General features: G+C 41.6%; 1 protein-coding gene across 1 annotated transcript in view; it reads left to right on the top strand.

Moving 5' to 3' along the window:
• The window catches only part of LOC124803378 (neuronal acetylcholine receptor subunit alpha-7-like), a 615,218-nt gene that overhangs the window by 162,736 nt on the left and 433,827 nt on the right, over nucleotides 1-18,655 (top strand). The gene's annotated exons all lie outside the window — the stretch shown is intronic.

Below are 18,655 nucleotides of genomic sequence, written 5' to 3'. Positions count from 1 at the left end.
CCCTCTATATACTCCTTCCACCTTTCTGCCTTCCCTTCTTTGCTTAGAACTGGGTTGCCATCTGAGCTCTTGATATTCATACAAGTGGTTCTCTTCTCTCCAAAGGTCTCTTTAATTTTCCTGTAGGCAGTATCTATCTTACCCCTAGTGAGACAAGCCTCTACATCCTTACATTTGTCCTCTAGCCATCCCTGCTTAGCCATTTTGCACTTCCTGTCGATCTCATTTTTGAGACGTTTGTATTCCTTTTTGCCTGCTTCATTTACTGCGTTTTTATATTTTCTCCTTTCATCAATTAAATTGAATATTTCTTCTGTTACCCAAGGATTTGTATTAGCCCTCGTCTTTTTACCTACTTGATCCTCTGCTGCCTTCACTACTTCATCCCTCAGAGCTACCCATTCTTCTTCTACTGTATTTCTTTCCCCCATTCCTGTCAATTGTTCCCTTATGCTCTCCCTGAAACTCCGTACAACCTCTGGTTCTTTCAGTTTATCCAGGTCCCATCTCCTTAAATTCCCACCTTTTTGCAGTTTCTTCAGTTTCAATCTGCAGTTCATAACCAATAGGTTGTGGTCAGAATCCACATCTGCCCCTGGAAATGTCTTGCAATTTAAAACCTGGTTCCTAAATCTCTGTCTTACCATTATATAATCTATCTGATACCTTTTAGTATCTCCAGGATTCTTCCAGGTATACAACCTTCTTTTACGATTCTTGAACCAAGTGTTAGCTATGATTAAGTTATGCTCTGTGCAAAATTCTACAAGGTGGCTTCCTCTTTCATTTCTTCCCCCCAATCCATATTCACCTACTATGTTTCCTTCTTCGTCTCCCTTCACTACCTGAAAAATTTCTTTTATCTCGTCATACATTTCATCAATTTCTTCATCATCTGCAGAGCTAGTTGGCATATAAACTTGTACTACTGTAGTAGGCATGGGCTTTGTGTCTATCTTGGCCACAATAATGCGTTCACTATGCTGTTTGTAGTAGCTAACCCGCACTCCAATTTTTTATTCATTATTAAACCTATTCCTGCATTACCCCTATTTGATTTTGTATTTATAACCCTGTAATCACCTGACCAAAAGTCTTGTTCCTCCTGCCACCGAACTTCACTAATTCCCACTATATTTAACTTTAACCTATCCATTTCCCTTTTTAAATTTTCTAACCTACCTGCCCGATTAAGGGATCTGACATTCCACGCTCCGATCCGTAGAACGCCAGTTTTCTTTCTCCTGATAACAACGTCCTCTTGAGTAGTCCCCGCCCGGAGATCCGAATGGGGGACTATTTTACCTCCGGAATATTTTACCCAAGAGGACGCCATCATCACTTAATCATACAGTAAAGCTGCATGTCCTCGGGAAAATTTACGGCTGTAGTTTCCCCTTGCTTTCAGCCGTTCGCAGTACCAGCACAGCAAGGCCGTTTTGGTTAATGTTACAAGGCCAGATCAGTCAATCATCCAGACTGTTGCCCCTGCAACTACTGAAAAGGCTGCTGCCCCTCTTCAGGAACCACATGTTTGTCTGGCCTCTCAACAGATACCCCTCCGTTGTGGTTGCACCTACGGTACGGCCATCTGTATCGCTGAGGCACGCAAGCCTCCCCACCAACGGCAAGGTCCATTGTTCATGGGGGGAGGTACACATGCATACAATCTCATATGTGACATGTTTAAGAGGCTGAAAATCGCTTAAAAACATCGTTCACTGATGGTCTTTTAGTGATTTATACTAGTTAATTTCGTTTGGCAGTGTTAGAATAGAAAAATACAAGTTAATTGTATATTTGAGAACTTTTAAGGAGGATAAAATTACGAATACTTTCTTTTATTCTTTAATATTTTTTTTAGCATTAATGTTTTTGTCAGATTGTGCCTATAGTGTATTGTAATACTACAAATGTAACTTGCCTACAGGTGAAGAATAAATTCAGGAATATATAAGCCAATTTTTAACTTTTACCCAACATTTCAAGGGCTATAAAGGTCTTAACTTACTGAAGTAATGAAATCTGGGCCCCCTACGTAATGTATTATTGTGGTAAAAAATGAATGCACTGTACTTGCCGGCTGTCATTTTAATAACCCCATTTACTGCCTTAGTGAGTTTGTAAGACAATATGTCGGTGCATGAACTAGACAATTTAGTTTCATATCAAACCTGCGAGGCATGTGACGTATCCCCATACGTACCACAGCTGTTCATATGAACGACACAAGGAAAGGCGCAGCGGAAGTGTCTGGAGGTCTAGCCAAAATATGTAGTGATAAGAGAAAATGAAGCTCAGTAAGTATTGCTAAAGGGAGTAATGATCCAGCTCGTCATTTTTCAGTGATGTTAAGATAACTTCCGTACATCAGCAAATGAAGAGGTGTATCACTACTCGGGTACAGAGACACATACTGCTGTAATATAGCAAGATGTCGTACGTAAACAGGGCTCCGCTGAACAAGAGGGGCCGTCGAGGATGAGAAGCTGCTACAGACACAGTGGACAGTCACAAGGAGTTTTATTAAGACTTAACGACCCGTCAAGAAGTTGATCATTAGAGGTGGACCGGTTCTTCGCTTGCCCCAGGTGCTATATGGAGACAGCCTCTGCGTTATTGAAGGAAGCACTCGTGCTTCTGACCACATGCTTTGGAGACGCTGGCAAGTGCTCCAGGCTCGGCAGCTGCTCGAGGGTTTGCATTTGGCTTCCCCAGTCTACGTCTGAGCACTACACAACTTCAGTCCATGGTTTACTTCTCGCTGCTAGGTTAATCGTTGTGACGACAAACAGTCTCTTATTCTTTCTTGGGACAGATATCACATGTTTTTCATACTGAGCGACATAAATACAAATTTCACCAGCCATTAGATATTATTAATTGTAACATGGTACCCTTATTTGTTCAATGCCCGAACTAGCTCGGTTGATAAAGGAACTGTCTTATTTCTACACACGCTTGGTACCACAGTAAATATGACATACAGCAAAAGTGGGTTTTTTGGGTAATCTCCCATTTCATTTTGATGAAAAATGCAAAACTGAAGGTGTGGCAGTTGAAATTTAGTGGATTTTTGTACCAACAGGAAGATATTTTGCTAAACGGCTTAAGCTAGCAGTACCAACACATTTTCCATAATGCGCATTACCACGGAAGGTGGAGTACTTTATGCCCAGCCTAAAAAAAGACAACAAACTAAAATTCGTTAACTGTTGTTGCGTTAAGTTAATAACATAGTTTTTCAAAAGGTACCAATTTGTAAGTAGCGTCCAGAACCTGAAAAAATCTTTTATAACTCTCTTAGCCGTATCAGTGCATTTCCAGAAACGTGTACTAGCAAGCTGTAGGTACTGTATGACCACCACAAAAAATTAAAAGCTGCAAATTGCGTTAATTGTTGTTTACTTTTACTTACACCATACTTTTGAAGAGTCTGCCCCGATAACTGAGTGGTCAGCGCGACGGACTGCCGTCCTATGGGCCCGGGTTCGATTTCCGGCTGGGTCGGAGATTTTCTCCGCTCAGGGACTGGGTGCTGTGTTGTCTTCATCATCATTTCATCCCCATTCGGCTCGCAGGTCGCCCAATGTGGCGTCGAATGTAAGAAGACCTGCACCAAGGCGGTCGGACCTCCCCGCAAGGGGCCTCCCGGCCATTGACGCCAAACGCTAATTTCCATTTCACTTTTGAAGAGATATCGATGTCTGAGTAAGATACTGAAGCTAAAAATATTACTTATGACATTCATTGTGAAAAGTCACAGCATTACCGAAAATATTGCATATGACATTCATTGTGGAAAGTGACATCATTAATGAAATTTTAATTTTTGGGTTAAGTTTAATAGAAAAATTTCAAACATGTATCGAATCTGATGTAAGAATTCGTTAAAAAATATTTTTAAAAAATTTCAGAATATAGACTAAATTAATATATTTGTGAGAGGTGGCATAAAGTACCCAACCATCCCCTTGGCACTGAGTGGTTTAATCTCAATGAAGAGTCAATGAAGCTGGTAAATACAAGATGTATCACCTAAAAATGGGAGACTTATACTGTTTCTACTAAGACAATAATTCATGCCGAAGTCCGCAGCTGGTGGTCTAGTGGTTAACAACGCCAGCTCGAGATCGCGACCTCCTGGATTCGATTCCCGGCCGGGTGGGAGACTTTCTTCGTTAGGGAGCTGGATTTTTGTACTGTCCTGATGTTTTCATCCCTTCTTCATCCCAAAGACGCACAACTCATCGAAGGGACATCAAATACATAACCCCACACCAGATGGCCGAACATCCCCAGTCGGAGTCTCCAATCAGTAATGCTATATAATCACTTAATTTTCATTCATACTGAAGTCAGTAGCGGCTCGTGACCATACCTTCCATGTTATCCCGCAAACGGCTCGTCGGATGACCCTCGTTTACTGGAGCGCGTCTGCATCTATAGGTGCCCGCAGGACAGTGTGCGGTACCAAGATTTTCCAAAAAGCAGCTCGTGAAGATGTGAAAATGTGATTTTTCAGTGAGTCATATTTCGGGTTGTTCTATTGATCTCAGGGATAAGATTTCAAGTGTTTTGGATAGACCTTAACCTACCGACGATTCGTATACCTGTCGAAAGAAGCGACGTACTGTATTTATCCCACAGCACAAGGTCAGCTCAGGCAAATTGGGCAAATCGGTTGGTTCTTTTGCATTAGGTGTGATCTGGGGTAGACCTTAGACATTTTAAAAAAAGCATCATTTGTTCACGGGCGGCTCATGAGAAATTCCTGAAAAACCATTATTTTTGGTTACGAAAAGTGCTAATTGTGGGGATAACCACTTTTATTATTTCTACTCATGACAGAGCGTCGAAATTTTTACGATATGTTCCTAAAATAGTATTCGCAGGGAATTTAGAAACTTTTCTCCGCATCATTATTTGTTACCGAGATCCAGAAGTTCAATTTTACCGTACTTACGCAGAAAATTGCAAAAACCGGTTTTAACCATTTTTGCACCGTTAACACAATTATATAAATAACTAACCATAGCAAACGGCTCAGATTTTATCGGTACATTTTTTAGAGATTCATATAGAGACGACGTTTTGCAATTTTTGAAAATTTATCTTTCGTCAAGGCACACACGAGAAACCATGATTCTTGGGTACTAAAAGTACCAACTGTGGCGATGATCACTTCTATAATTTCTATTCACGGCAAATCTCGAAATGTTTGCAATATTTTCTTAAGATGGTGTTTTCGGGAATTCGTAAAACTCTTTACGACGTCGTTATCCGTTACGGAGATACAGGGCTTCAGTCGCCGTGCTTATGCACACAACATATGCAGTGATGTTCGGCCTGAGGCGTAAATGTAGTTTTAACTGGCATAGTGAACACAGGGCAAGGATTCTACGATCATCACAAGGGTTCTGGGGTCACCAAAGTATAGTTTTAGTCAGCACTTTTTTACCAATGAATTTTAAGATGCACTGTGTCTGTATAACGGGCACTTCACGCCTATACAACCATGCCCCAAGTGGTAAAGCATTGACAAAAACTTAGCTAAAATGGGTTTTAAAATGGCCACAAAGAACTTAAAGTAACTCCTAGAAGTTATGTGAACGTGGAAATACTTCAAATTCAGCGAAATAAATCTAATAGCTTTTTCACTCTTTTGATATACAAATCAATAGCCATGAGTTTTCGATTAATTGTGATCGATGAACAAAGTATCAAGAAAAAAAGTAAAGCAAAAGATTTTCTGTTAACTTTACATTATGCGAACTTATTTGGTGTTTATATGTGGCAAAGTGTATATATTTGTCGAAGTATATAAATAAGCTGTCAAAACGTTAGTGAGTTGTAGAATTTAGTTTATGTAAGCCACACACGCTGCTATAGCAAGGAAAAGAAGGGAACCTGCTGGAAAATATTTCATGTTTGAGCACCAATAAGCCGAACGTACTCCTCTTTAAAAAACTTTACAGAAATATGGGGAACCGGCTGCCTCAGTCCTTATTACGCCTTCCTCGCAATTATTTTGGCGTGTGAATATCTTCGTCCTTTTTTGCACTGAAAGAGAGTAGCAGAGAGACAGTGGCAGTGGAAGAGAGAGGAAACAGTGCCAATGGGAGAAAAAGAGAGAGAAGGCAGTAATGGTTCAAATGGCTCTGAGCACTATGGGACTTAACCTCTAAGGTCATCAGTCCCCTAGAACTTAGAACTACTTAAACCTAACTAACCTAAGGACATCACAAACATCCATGCCCGAGGCAGGATTCGAACCTGCGACCGTAGCGGTCGCGCGGTTCCAGACTGTAGCGCCTTTAACCACTTGGCCACCACGGCCGGCCAAGACAGTAATGGTGGGAGAGGGAAAGTGCCACTGAAGGAGAAAGAGAGAGGCATGAATAAAATAACAGTGGGAGCCAAGGAGAGAGGAGATATTGATGACCAGTGCGAGGCAATGTCAGAAAGAGAGAAAGAGAGACGGATGGAGATGAAGAAGTGCAACCAAAGAGAGAAGAGAGAGGAGAAAATACAGATGAATGGAGACCATACATAGGCTTGGGGGTTCTGTACCCTCACAGGTACAGGGGAGGCCCCAATTTGGACCGAAATTTTAAACGCGTGTATATAGGGAGAAGACATGAGTGGAGCCCCGAGAACTGTTGAGTTACCGAAGGATGGTGGAGACTGGCAGTGGGATGCACTGTAAATCAATGGGAGGGAAAGGAGACGACGGGAGAGACACATATGTAGACAGTGGCAATGAGAGGGAGATGCTGAGTATGAAGGCTTAGCTACAAAAGAGTCTGGGCAGAAGGATTTAGAATGTTCCGTGTTAAAAGAGAGCGAATATGTTCTCATGCTAAAATTTTTGTTCTGGAAGGCGGAATTAGTATTAAGGCAAATGATTTCCCGTATTCTGTCAGATTCTTTAAAAGGGAAATATATTAAGATTTTTATGCTCCGACAGGAGAATTTTTCCACTGGTTATCATATGGTACTTCACACCCGTCCGCTTTCGAAAAAAAATTCAAGCACTCAGATTCCATACCGTAATTCCTTGCGTGCTAATAGTAGAAAAATGTCTGTAGCAAAATTATGTCGTGTGCATATTTTCGGTAGAAAATGAACGTCAAAGAATGGCAGTTTGGCAATACTGCAATCAAATTTCCGACAAGTACCCTCGTTCGACACTGAGTACCCGTTATATGGCAGTTAGTGCAGTGGGTAGAGTTTCGCGATATAATACGGATATATGTGTAACTTACTTTTATTTTATGATTTTATACGGCGCAGCATCGTATTTACCATCTTATACGTTCTGCTGATACAAAACATGTATAACTATTCAGTGCTAACAGAGAACAGAGTACAACGAAACGCATGCTGCCACTGATTATGTGTTTCAAGCATTGCAGCTAGATGTTCTTAGTGTGTCCATATTTCCACATTGATAAGTTTTGAAGTCATTTCCGTCTTATTCATGTTTAACTGATTATCACTCTACGTGAATATATCTGAGATTTCTGACAAATACCTGATTTTTTTCCAACATTAAAACAATTGTTGTTGTAGCGTATGTGTAGTTTAAGAAACTGTATGCTACAACATTCTTGGACAGATCAAAATTAGGGAATAAAAATAAAAATACATCTACATCCAGAACTGAATTCCCCAACTCGAGTATTCTAAATCAAAAGTCTACCCACTGCACCAACAGTGCAAAACAGCCACAAACCATTCGCTCGAATTGTTCAGAATGTTCTTCAAAACCAATTGTGAACAATTGTGGCCGGAGACATGTCATCCATAAAAATTCCCTAGTTGAATGAAGATACTTACCGGACATTTGATTACAGTGTTGCCAAATTGCCTTTCTCTGGTTGCCATTTTGCACCGAAAATATGCAGGTAACGAAACTTTGTTACAGTCATTTTGGTGAGGTTAGTAGGCTACGTATCGTCCAAGTGCGTGGATTTTGGTTTACCATGTACATATCCATTGAGATGACAAAGGACATGGGATAGGGATATACGCATGTATTTTGGCAGTAATATCGCATACACAAGGCATAAAAGGGCAGTGCATGCTCAGTTGTTTCATGTGTAAAAGTTTCCGACGTGATTTTAGCTGCCTGACGGGACTCAACAGACTTTGAAAGCGGAATAGTAGTTGGAACTAGTCGCATGGGACATTCCATTTCGGAACTCGTTAAGGAATTCAATATTTCGAGATTCACAGCGTCAAGGGTCTGATAAGAATACCCTATTTCTCACTAAGGCTGACAGCCTTAACTTAACGGCCGAGAGTAGTGGCATTTGCGTGGAGTTGTCAGTGCTAGCAGACAAGCAAAGGTGCGTCAGAAAACACAGGAAACCATGTGGGGCGTACGAGGAACGTATCCGTTAGGAGAGTGCAGCGAAATTTGGCGTTAACGATCTATGGCAGCAGACGACTGACGCGAATGCGTTTGCTAACAGTACGACATCGCCTGCATCTCTAGGCTCGTGAATGTATCGTTTGGAACATAAACGACTGGAAAACCGTGACCTGGACAGATGAGTCCTGATTTCCGTTGGTAAGCGCTGATAATAGGGCTCGAGCGTGGCGCAGACACCACGAAGCAACAAGTTGTCAACACGGTGCTGTGCAGGCTGGTGGTGGCTCCATAATGGCGTGGGTTGTGTTTACGTGGAATGGACTGGGTCGGCTGGTCCAACACAACCGATCATTGACTGAAAATGGCGCCTACCTGGAGGTTATTTTCAGCCATTTTCCCAATCAACGAGGGAGTTTTTATGGATGACAGTGAGCCATGTCTCCTGCCACAGTTGTTCGCAATTGGTTTCAAATGGTTTAAATGGCTCTAAGCACTAAGGTACCTGACATCGGAAGTAATCAGCCCCTAGATTTAGAACTATTTAAACCTAACTAACCTTAGGACATCACACACGTCCATTCCCGAGGCAGGATTCGAACCCGCGACCGTAGCAGCAGCGCGGTTCCGGATTGAAGCGCCTAGAACCGCTCGGCCACAGCGGCCGACTAGTTGGTTTTGAAGAACATTCTGAACAATTCGAGCGAATGGTTTGACCACCGAGATCGCCAGACATGAATCCTATCGAACATTTATGGGACATAATCGAGAGTTCAGTTCGTGCACAAAATCGTGCACCGGCATTACTTTTCACTTATGGGTGGCTGTAGAATAAGTATGGCTCAGTATTTCTGCAGGGGACTTCCAACGACTTGTTGAGTCCATACCATGTTGAGCTGCTGCACTAGGCCGGGCAAAAGGAGGTCCGACCGATGTTACGACGTATCTGATGACTTTTGTCACCGCACTGTACAGTGTGCCCGATTTATCTTGACCATTCTACGCAACTTTCATCCAGAACGAAAATAAAAAAGTATAACAAGTAAATGTTGCCTACAGAATGAAATTTTCACTCTGCAGAGGTGTGTGTGTGTGCTGATACGAAAATTTTCTGAAAGATTAAAACTGTGTTCCAGACCGAGATTCGAGCTCGGTACCTTTGCGTTTCGTGGGCAAGTATTCTACCGACTGGCGGAAGTAAATCTGTGTGCCACAAACAATTCACAAACATCACTCTGATTATGGTCAGGATTCCACCATGATGAAAACATAGATACAAACTGTTCTGTAGTTATTTTTCCATCCATTGTTTGTCAGATAACAACAAACAAAATTTCAGAACTGACTACCACTACCAAGGCAAAACGGAGTCTAAAGGTTGCTAGTGACAACCCTATATATTATTCAGGAAAATCAAACTTTGTAATATGTATCCTCTTCAGTCTTAAAGTTATGCCTCTTTGTCTCCTGATATCCTTTGCCAGTTGAAGCCTGCGACATCCTTCAGTTAGTTGTATCAGTGTTCGTGTGATCTGGCTTGTGGTCTTCATCTTTCTTTGCAACTCTAGTATTGCCTAGGTCCATCTTCCGTCATTTCATCTCCGTTATAGAGCCTTTAACCTTTCCGCAATATTCTGAACTCCTACTATTGCTCTTACACTTTCATTTCTTCTCCGATGTTTCTTAATGAGACCTAGGAGTGACTGTTTCATAACTCTCTGATCTGTTCGTGGTTTCCTTTGAAAAACTATTTTAAAATCCAATTTTGAAAGATGCATGTTAGTACGAGAAGAACACACTGTACCAAGATAATCTTTTTTAACCATTTTGGCACATTAGACTTGCAAACTATTCTGTTTCTTCCAAACGTCCTCTAATCTAGCTTGATTCGGCTGAAAATTTCAGTTTTAAGTCTCCTAGGATATCATTAAATTGTCCCAGATAAACATATGCGTTAACAATTTTTAGACAGTTGTTCGATGTTATTGGTCTCTTAGTTACCCACTGGTTGTGTATAGTATTTGTTTTGCACAGAGTTATTTTAAGACTCACTTATTCGCAGCTGTCTGATACATCTTTTACTCAGGGCTGAAATTCTATCATATTTTTGGCTTTGATGACTACATCGTCTGGAATATACACAGGGTGGCGCACGAAAAACCAGCCCCGAATACAGATTACTCGCCAGATACGCAGAAATTGTTACCCGGCACGAGCACATACAACACAAAATAGAAAACGTGTAATAATTAGGTAATAAAGAAATAACAAATAAGCTAATGCAAAGGTCTATATTCACAGAATTAATCTTGTCTTTTACATTACTTTATATTAGGTGTTGAAAATGACCTTGTGCTTGAATGCACTTTTATGCGAGCCCTAACATGTTAATATACACTTTGTGCAACTCTGCCGCATCAGTTCTCAAAATTTCATTAAGAATATTGTCTTCAAGTCTTTTACCGTTATTGAGTTATTCGAGTGCACTTCCCTTTACATTGCCGCACAGCTAAAACTCACAAGTGGTTAGTTCCGGCGAATGCATCGGCCGCAGTCTGTTTCTTAGAATCCTTCCTTCTGCGAATCTGCCACGAATTTGTGAGATCGACTAGCGTGAAGAGTAACATGTCGCCCTGTCCTGTCGAAAGACAGCATAATTGTGTTCATGGGGAGGAGATTGTGTCAACTGTGCCAAAATCCCTCATAGATTCGTATATACGCAGCAGTGTTTGCTGTTCTTTCAAGAACCATGGGGTCCACAATCAGACTTTCAATCACGGCAAACCGCACTCCGATTTTTTCAACTCGAATAAAAATGACTCTAAGCACTATGGGACTTACATCTGAGGTCATCAGTCCCCTAGACTTAGAACTACTAAACCTAACTAACCTAAGGACATCACACACAACGAAGCTCGAGGCAGGATTCGAACCTGCGAACATAGCAACCGCGTGGTTCCCAACTGAAGCTCGGTCACAGCGGCCGGCCGCAACATCAATAGTTTCCTCATTAATCGTATAGGGGTTGTTTGTTGACGAGTATCTGGTATTCTGGAAGTTCACGTGTCTTGCCAAATGGAAGCAGGCTTCATCACTCACGAAATTCAACAGCGGCTGCAACATTCCACTTTCAATTGTTTGACATAGCTACGTACAGTAATTCACACGTTTTGCCTTTTCTTCCGTTCTTCTATGTCAGTCTCTTCCTGAATGGTGTGAAACACGTTGACAGACCTAAGCGGAACGTTCGCTTGTTGCGACAATTTACGTGTTGGCTTCTTTGGACTCTGGATCAGTCATTTTCGAGTATACGGGATTACAGCAGATCTACGAACGGACGTGGCGCGTTTGCAGCTGATCCAGTAATACACTACTTTCTCACCAAATCCTGTATACTGGTATTTGCTGGTATAGAAACGCCAGGAAACGTATTTGCAAAAATGTGCCGCGTTTCCTTAAATGAACCTGTAGACATGTAGGCCTCCACTGATGCGATTGTTTCTTGAAAACTATACATCTCGCTGAGAAATTTACTATACATGTATTAACCAAGTCGAAACGTCTTTCGCACTGACAATACAAAATGTAGTGCCAACAGCTTCGAAACAATATATGAGAATTGGTGGGTGACAATAAGCAATCTGGTACTCGGGGCAGGTTTTTCGTGCCCCATCCTGTATGAAATTCTTTTCTACTCGATCTACTGTTTTATTCATTCATGAAGCATCTTTAATGTGCCATTTACAAGCAAATTCTCCGCTTCTCAGGTAAAGACGAGCAGGAGTGCTGAGACGTTAAAGAGATGGATCGGGACAGACAGTTTGCCTGGCCGGCGTGCCGTTCTATTATGAGGCGAGGTGATCTCGGCGGGCCGCTGCGGCGCAAGAAGCGACGGCGCCGTTCATCAGGCGGCAGACTCCTGGCCACTGGCTGCTGGCTGCCTTCCCCGGGATCCCATCGCTTCTTGCACGTGCGGCCCGCCTGAAAGGAAACTGCCGTGTCCCGTCCGGCAGGCCCTTCTTCTTCTTCCTCCTCCTACAGACGCCTTAGCACAGCAACACTATTGTGCTGCTGCGAGACATCTGTAGCGAACAGACGCCGAGGAAGTCTAACGAGGCCTTCTTTCATGTACATCGACGTTGTTATTGTCACTTTGGACTCGGACGTTTTACGAGGCACAGATACTCGGGAAAGACCACCATCACTGTCAGTCACGTTTGACAGTCAATAACGTTTCACGTTGCGGACAAGACCGGTTTCTCTCTCTTTCTCTCTCTCTCTCTCTCTCTCTCTCTCTCTCTCTCTCTCTCTCTCTCTCAGTCTGAAATATTCTTTGTCTTGCGTTGCTTCGAGTGTGTTCTGGTTTTCATACATAAGATCTTTGTTTCGTAATCACATTTGAGAATGATGAATGCATGTTGTACACTTGTAAGAGAGCTGAAGACATCGGAAGGTTTAACATGATTTTGAAACAAGATTGTAAACTACAAAACATTTCCAGGCGTGGATGTGGACTCTAACCACGATTTATTGGTTAGGAATTCTAGATTACAACTGGATAAATGGCAGAAAAGAAGAAAATTAAAGAGATGATGTCTGGATAAACTCAAAAGAACCAGAGATTGTTGAGCGTTTCAAAGAGAGCATTAGGCAACGATTGTCTGAAGCAGGGAAAAGGAATACAGTGCGTAGATTTGACAGATGGAATAGTCAAGGCAGCATAAGATCAAACAGCCAAGAAAAAAAAAAACAAAGCCCAGTACAAGTCCTTCGATAACACATGAGATATTGAATTTAATTGATGTAAGGTGAAAATATGAAAATGCAACAAGTTAACCAGGCACAATGGAATCGAGACTTCTAAAAATGAGAGTGATATACACAAAGTGCAAAATGGCTTAAAGAGGGATGCCTAGAGGATACATCCAAGGCCGTAGAGACGTAGATGTCAACTGTGTATCAAGAACCCATATAGAAAACTAGTACTAAGCAAAGAAGGGAAACAAAGATGTTGAAGCTATATGCAGAACGGATACACAAGGGAATTGAAGTCCTTATAGTAAGATAATAGGAAGTAGATGCTGGTGAGATGAGAGATATGACGCTGTGAGAACTTCCTGACAGTCTACTGAAGGTCTAAGTTAGAGCAAGGCTCCTAGATTACACGACATTCCATCAGAATTATTGTGATCCTGGGGAAATCCAGCCATGACTTGGTGAGCAAGAAGTGTCAGACTGGTTTCAGGTAGAAAGTAATAGTTCCAATTCGAAGTCGGTAACTCCTGAAAGATATGACTATTACAGAACAGTCTGTGTAATAAGTCATGGCTCCAACATTCTTACACGAATTATACACAGGAGAATTGAAAACTGGTAGAAGCCATCCTCGAGGAAGATCATTTTAGGTTCCGAAGACATCTACGAACACATGAGCATTACTGACTCTACGAACTATCTGTGAAGACAAGCAAACCCACATTTATAGCATTTGTAGACTTACAGAAATTTTTCACAGTACTACTTGAACACACTCTTTGAAATTCTGTATCTAGCAGGGAAAAGATACCGGTACGTAATAGTTATCTACAACTTCTACAGAAACGAATCTGTAGTTATAAGAATCGAAGGACATGTAAAGGAAGCAGCAGCTGGCAATGGTGTGAGACTGGATTATACCTTATACCCAGTGTTGTTCAGTCTGTCAATTGAGCAAGCAACGAAGAAAAAAAAGAAACAAAAAAGACAAAAAGCCAATGCATCACGAAGGGATTATCCGAATGAGACGGAAATCGGTAGATGCCATATACATGTACAAACAAACAAATTATTACAATTTCAGAGAAATCGGATGATTTATGCAAGAGAAAGAGCTTCACAAATTAAGCAAGTCAATAACGCGTTGGTGCACCTCTCGCCATTACGCAAGCAGTTCTTCGGCTTGACACTGATTGAAGGAGTTGTTGGATGTCCTCCTGAGGGATACTGTGCCAAATTCTGTCCAATTGGCGAGTTAGTTCGTCAAAACCCCGAGGCGGTTAAAGCACATTGCCCATAATGCTCCAAATGTTCTCAATCCGGCAACCTTGATGACCAAGATGAAGATTGGAAACCACGAAGATAAGTCGTGGGAACTCTCGTCGTGTACGGGCGGGCATTATCTTGCTGAAATGTAAGCGCGGGATAGCTTGCCATGAAGGGCCACAAAACGGAGCGCACTATGTCGTCGACGTACCGCTGTGCTGTAAGGGTGCACAGGATGACAGCCAAAAGGGTCCTACTAGGAAATGAAATTGCATCCCAGACCATCACTCCTGAGTGACGGGCCGTATGACGGGTGACAGTCAAGTTGGTATACCACTGCCGTTCAGGGCGTCTCCAGACATACCTTCGCTGGCCATCGGGCCTCAGTAAGAAGCGGGACTCATCACTGAAGGCAATTCTATACCAGTCAATGAGATTCCAGGCCGAATGTATCCGACACCATTGCGAACGGGATTGTTGGTGCGTCCAGGTCAATGGTACTCGGTGCAAGGGGTGCCGTGAGCTCAGCCCTCTTTCTTTGAGTCTCCTATTAATATTCCTTGTAGTCACTGAAGCAAGAGCTGCACGTTGGATCGGTGATAATGCTGAATCCGGGGCTCTGAGTGCTTCTCAGATGATTACTTGTTCCTCTCGTCCTGTCTCTAGGTAGACCGCTGTACGCCATAGATCACCCACTGCTGCCAACATCGTCCAATAACGGCATCACTCCTATTCAAATGGGGAGCGATTCGCCCAGCACCTCAACCGGCTTACTTGAGACCAACTACAAGTTCTCTCTCAAATTCGGACATCTGCGTATGTTCCATTCTCAACTTCTGTAGTTCTGTCGTCCTCGGTCGTGTACAATATTACGATATGTTGATAATTTTTAATTTTTGACCGTCTAATTACATCTGAATGAAACATAATTTTCGCCTTTATTCTTTGTAAGGCATCTCTAGTGGCAGGTTTCGTGGATGCTATTCTACATGTTATGTTTTCGTTCTACTTTCGGTGCTGCTCTTGGTCTTATAATTTCTGTTAGAAATTCTGTTTTCCAGACTTGACAGCACTAGTAAATAAACATTTGTCTTGATGTTATCAAATTATCAACATACCATAATATCTGCTTATATTGTTCAAACGTCTGTCTTGGGACATAATTACTGTCCAACTGAGTATACGGAATGAAATTCGGAAACCTTACGCCATGGGATCGACATGTCCCCTGTTTTCTATCCTTGCCAGCTGAACTGTGAAACTGCGCTGCAGTGTACACGTTCATCCATCGACCGCCAAAATTTACAAATTCGCATTTTCCGTTTATAACTGTACAAATACCAATTTGTTACCATTTTGCATAGCTCCTGTGTGGAGCTTCTTTTTTTTCTTGGAGTGTATATATTTAAATGTTAGTTAACCTTTTCTGAATGTATTTTTCTGGAGTGTAGGATTTTGCCTAAGTGAAAGCTTATGAAAAGAACTGGTGAAGATGAATACTGAAGATTAGAAGGTTACATTGAACAACTAAAGAGAAGGATCTGATTCGAATTGGGGACAAAATAAAAAAAAGACGACCTGACTAAAAGGAGGGATTGGATGGAACGACTGATTCTCATGCATCAAGGAATTGTCAGTTTGGTGATAGAGCATGTCATTATTTAGAGAGAGAAATCTTCAGATGCAAACGTAACCTCGGGCTATATTCCAAGGAAGTATTACGGGACTATTACTGTTGACAGACTATGTAACTGACCTGGTAGATAACGTCGGAAGCTTCCTGAGGCTGTTCGCAGATGATGCTGTGGTACACAGAGAAGTCAGTACGCTAGAAAACTGTAGTAAAATGCAGGAGAACGGCAGAAGATCGACACTTGGCACAGGGGTTGGTCTCGAGTTGAGTGCGTCTCCGGTACATACGAGAACAGTTTTAAGTTTCTTCTAGCCCGAGTACTTTACGAAGACATAGATTAACTGAACCAATCATTCTCTCTCACGAGCTTCCCCAAGAAGCCGTACATGGAGCAATGAACTGCCAGGTGATAATCTTTTGAACGATATGCCGGTAGGTTCTATCAGACGTAAGGGTGACCAAAGTTCCGATATTTCTCGATTAGCTGCCTGAAAGATCTTAGCGTTGTCACTCTAAATTGTATGCAAGACCCTCGTCGACAAATAGATCTTTGCTTGGCTAACAAGAATAGATCTGCCGTGGCGGCGATAACGAGTTCAAGGGGGATGGCTCTGTTTACTGCTTAGGTGAGCAGTACAGCCTAACACACGGTAACAGCGCTTCCGGTTTTAGAAAATAGCGATCCTGAGAAATCTATACCAGTAACTTTAAACAGTCTGCGTGACGTCATTTTGTCTGTTGGCATTGGATACATTATTACTTGACCTGCAATGTAATGGGTTATTTTAAATGGTAGACAGGGTATGGAGGACAGATTTTATATTACGGCAGGTGTGCACAATCGAAAATAGTGATGTAATTTCTGACATACAATTCGAACTCAAGGGTGGTGCAAGCTAATGTGGGGGTACATTAGCAATAGCTTTCTGAAACGGTCATTTTCTTCCAGGATGAATAGATGTTGCTATTTTGGAGTCAGTTTTGAGCATTGTAGAAGACCTCCAAGACGAAGTAGGCGTTCATAGAAATTTGGATTTAGATTTTTGACCTTTTAACTTTTTCGCAGTAGATTTTAGGTTACCGCTCTAATTCTGCAATGAAACATTCCGTTTGTATTTATTCGATCAAAAAGATGCGAGCTGCAGTCATTTTTTTCTGTAGTAAATTCTCCTTTTAGATGTTTAGATGTTTAGATGATCTCGAGAAACATCTTCATCTACATCTCTATGAGTTCTCTGCGATTCATACTTAAGTGCCTAGCAGAAGGTCCATCTAACCATATTCAGATTATTTCTCTACCGTTCTACTCAGTAACAGTGCATAGGAAAAATGAACTCTTAAATCTTTCTATACAAGTTCTGATTTCTCTTATTTTATTACGACGATCATTTCTCCCTATGTAGGTTGATGACAATAAATATTTTCGCGTTCAGTGGAGAAAGTTGGTGATTTAACTTTCGTGAGATGATCTCGCTGGAACGAAAAACGCCTTTGTCTTAATGATTTCCACCCCAACTCCCTTATACATGAGGCACACTCTCCCCGGGTAAGCGACAATGCAAAACGAGCTGCCCTTCTTTGGACTTATTCAATGTCCTCCGTCAATTTTATCTGCTAAGGATCTCACACCGCACAGCAGTAATCTAGCAGAGGACAGAAAAGCTTATGCAGTAGTGCATAAATGCTTCCAATAAAAACTAAAGCTAGAAGGATCTAATACTGTCTTCACAATCTGGACAATTAAAATAAGCTGTGTTTTGTATCATATCTTTTATTCCAACGAAAAGGATGTCTGGTAAATTCATGACGTTCACCCGGCCACTGAGATGGTTGTTGAGATCGCTTTGTCGGCCCACACAGCCAGACAGTTAATTGTTGTACTGCTTCTGAAGGACACCTAGTAAAATGTAATCAATTGGATTGCCCTTTCCTGGACATTGTCGCCACTGAGAGGGAAAATGTAAAAAAAAAAAAAAAAAAAACTGGACAGCCCCCTTTTTTTGCTCGACTGTCCCGCGTCCCCAAAATTTTTGTTCGGATGCGAGTAGGTCCTGTATTTTCTTGATACCGTCAGCCTAAATTAAAATCAGATGTATTTTTGTCATTTCTTGTTGTGAGAAAAGCTCGATCGGGATTTGTCTCATTTATTTTTGTCATTCTTTAACGCGTTCTGTGAACAATGAAAACAGACGAAGTTTGCTTAATCTAGTGTTGGCATTTATGGTTTGTTGTTATTCGCCTAAACATAAATGCACCTTTTCTTCCACCTTAAAGGGAAAATAACTTTTCCTCCAAGAGACAAAGCTTGGTTATGAAGTTTTCTGTAAAATCTGTAACGCCATATTTTCGATTGCATATGGCTGGAACTCGGATATTGTTCAGCATGATAGATCAAGCAAACATAAGCTTTCTTCTTTTTTTGATGTTGCAATTACCTCTAAAACAAGATTTCTTCGCTAAAAAACTATGGGTAAGTATCTTTCACAGAGCTTAAGAAATTCTGCTTACATTGTTTCCATGAAAAATGCATTTAAAACTGTAAAACGTTGCTGGTATAACGTGATTTATTGAAGGGCTATCACGAAATAAAATCTTTGATATTCAGGATCACAGAGATTTTACAT

The sequence above is a fragment of the Schistocerca piceifrons genome, chromosome 1 (genome assembly GCF_021461385.2).
Source record: "Schistocerca piceifrons isolate TAMUIC-IGC-003096 chromosome 1, iqSchPice1.1, whole genome shotgun sequence".
Classification (NCBI taxonomy): domain Eukaryota; kingdom Metazoa; phylum Arthropoda; class Insecta; order Orthoptera; family Acrididae; genus Schistocerca; species Schistocerca piceifrons.
Note: the sequence above shows the minus strand (reverse complement) of the source record. Positions and strands in the feature narration are given on the sequence as shown.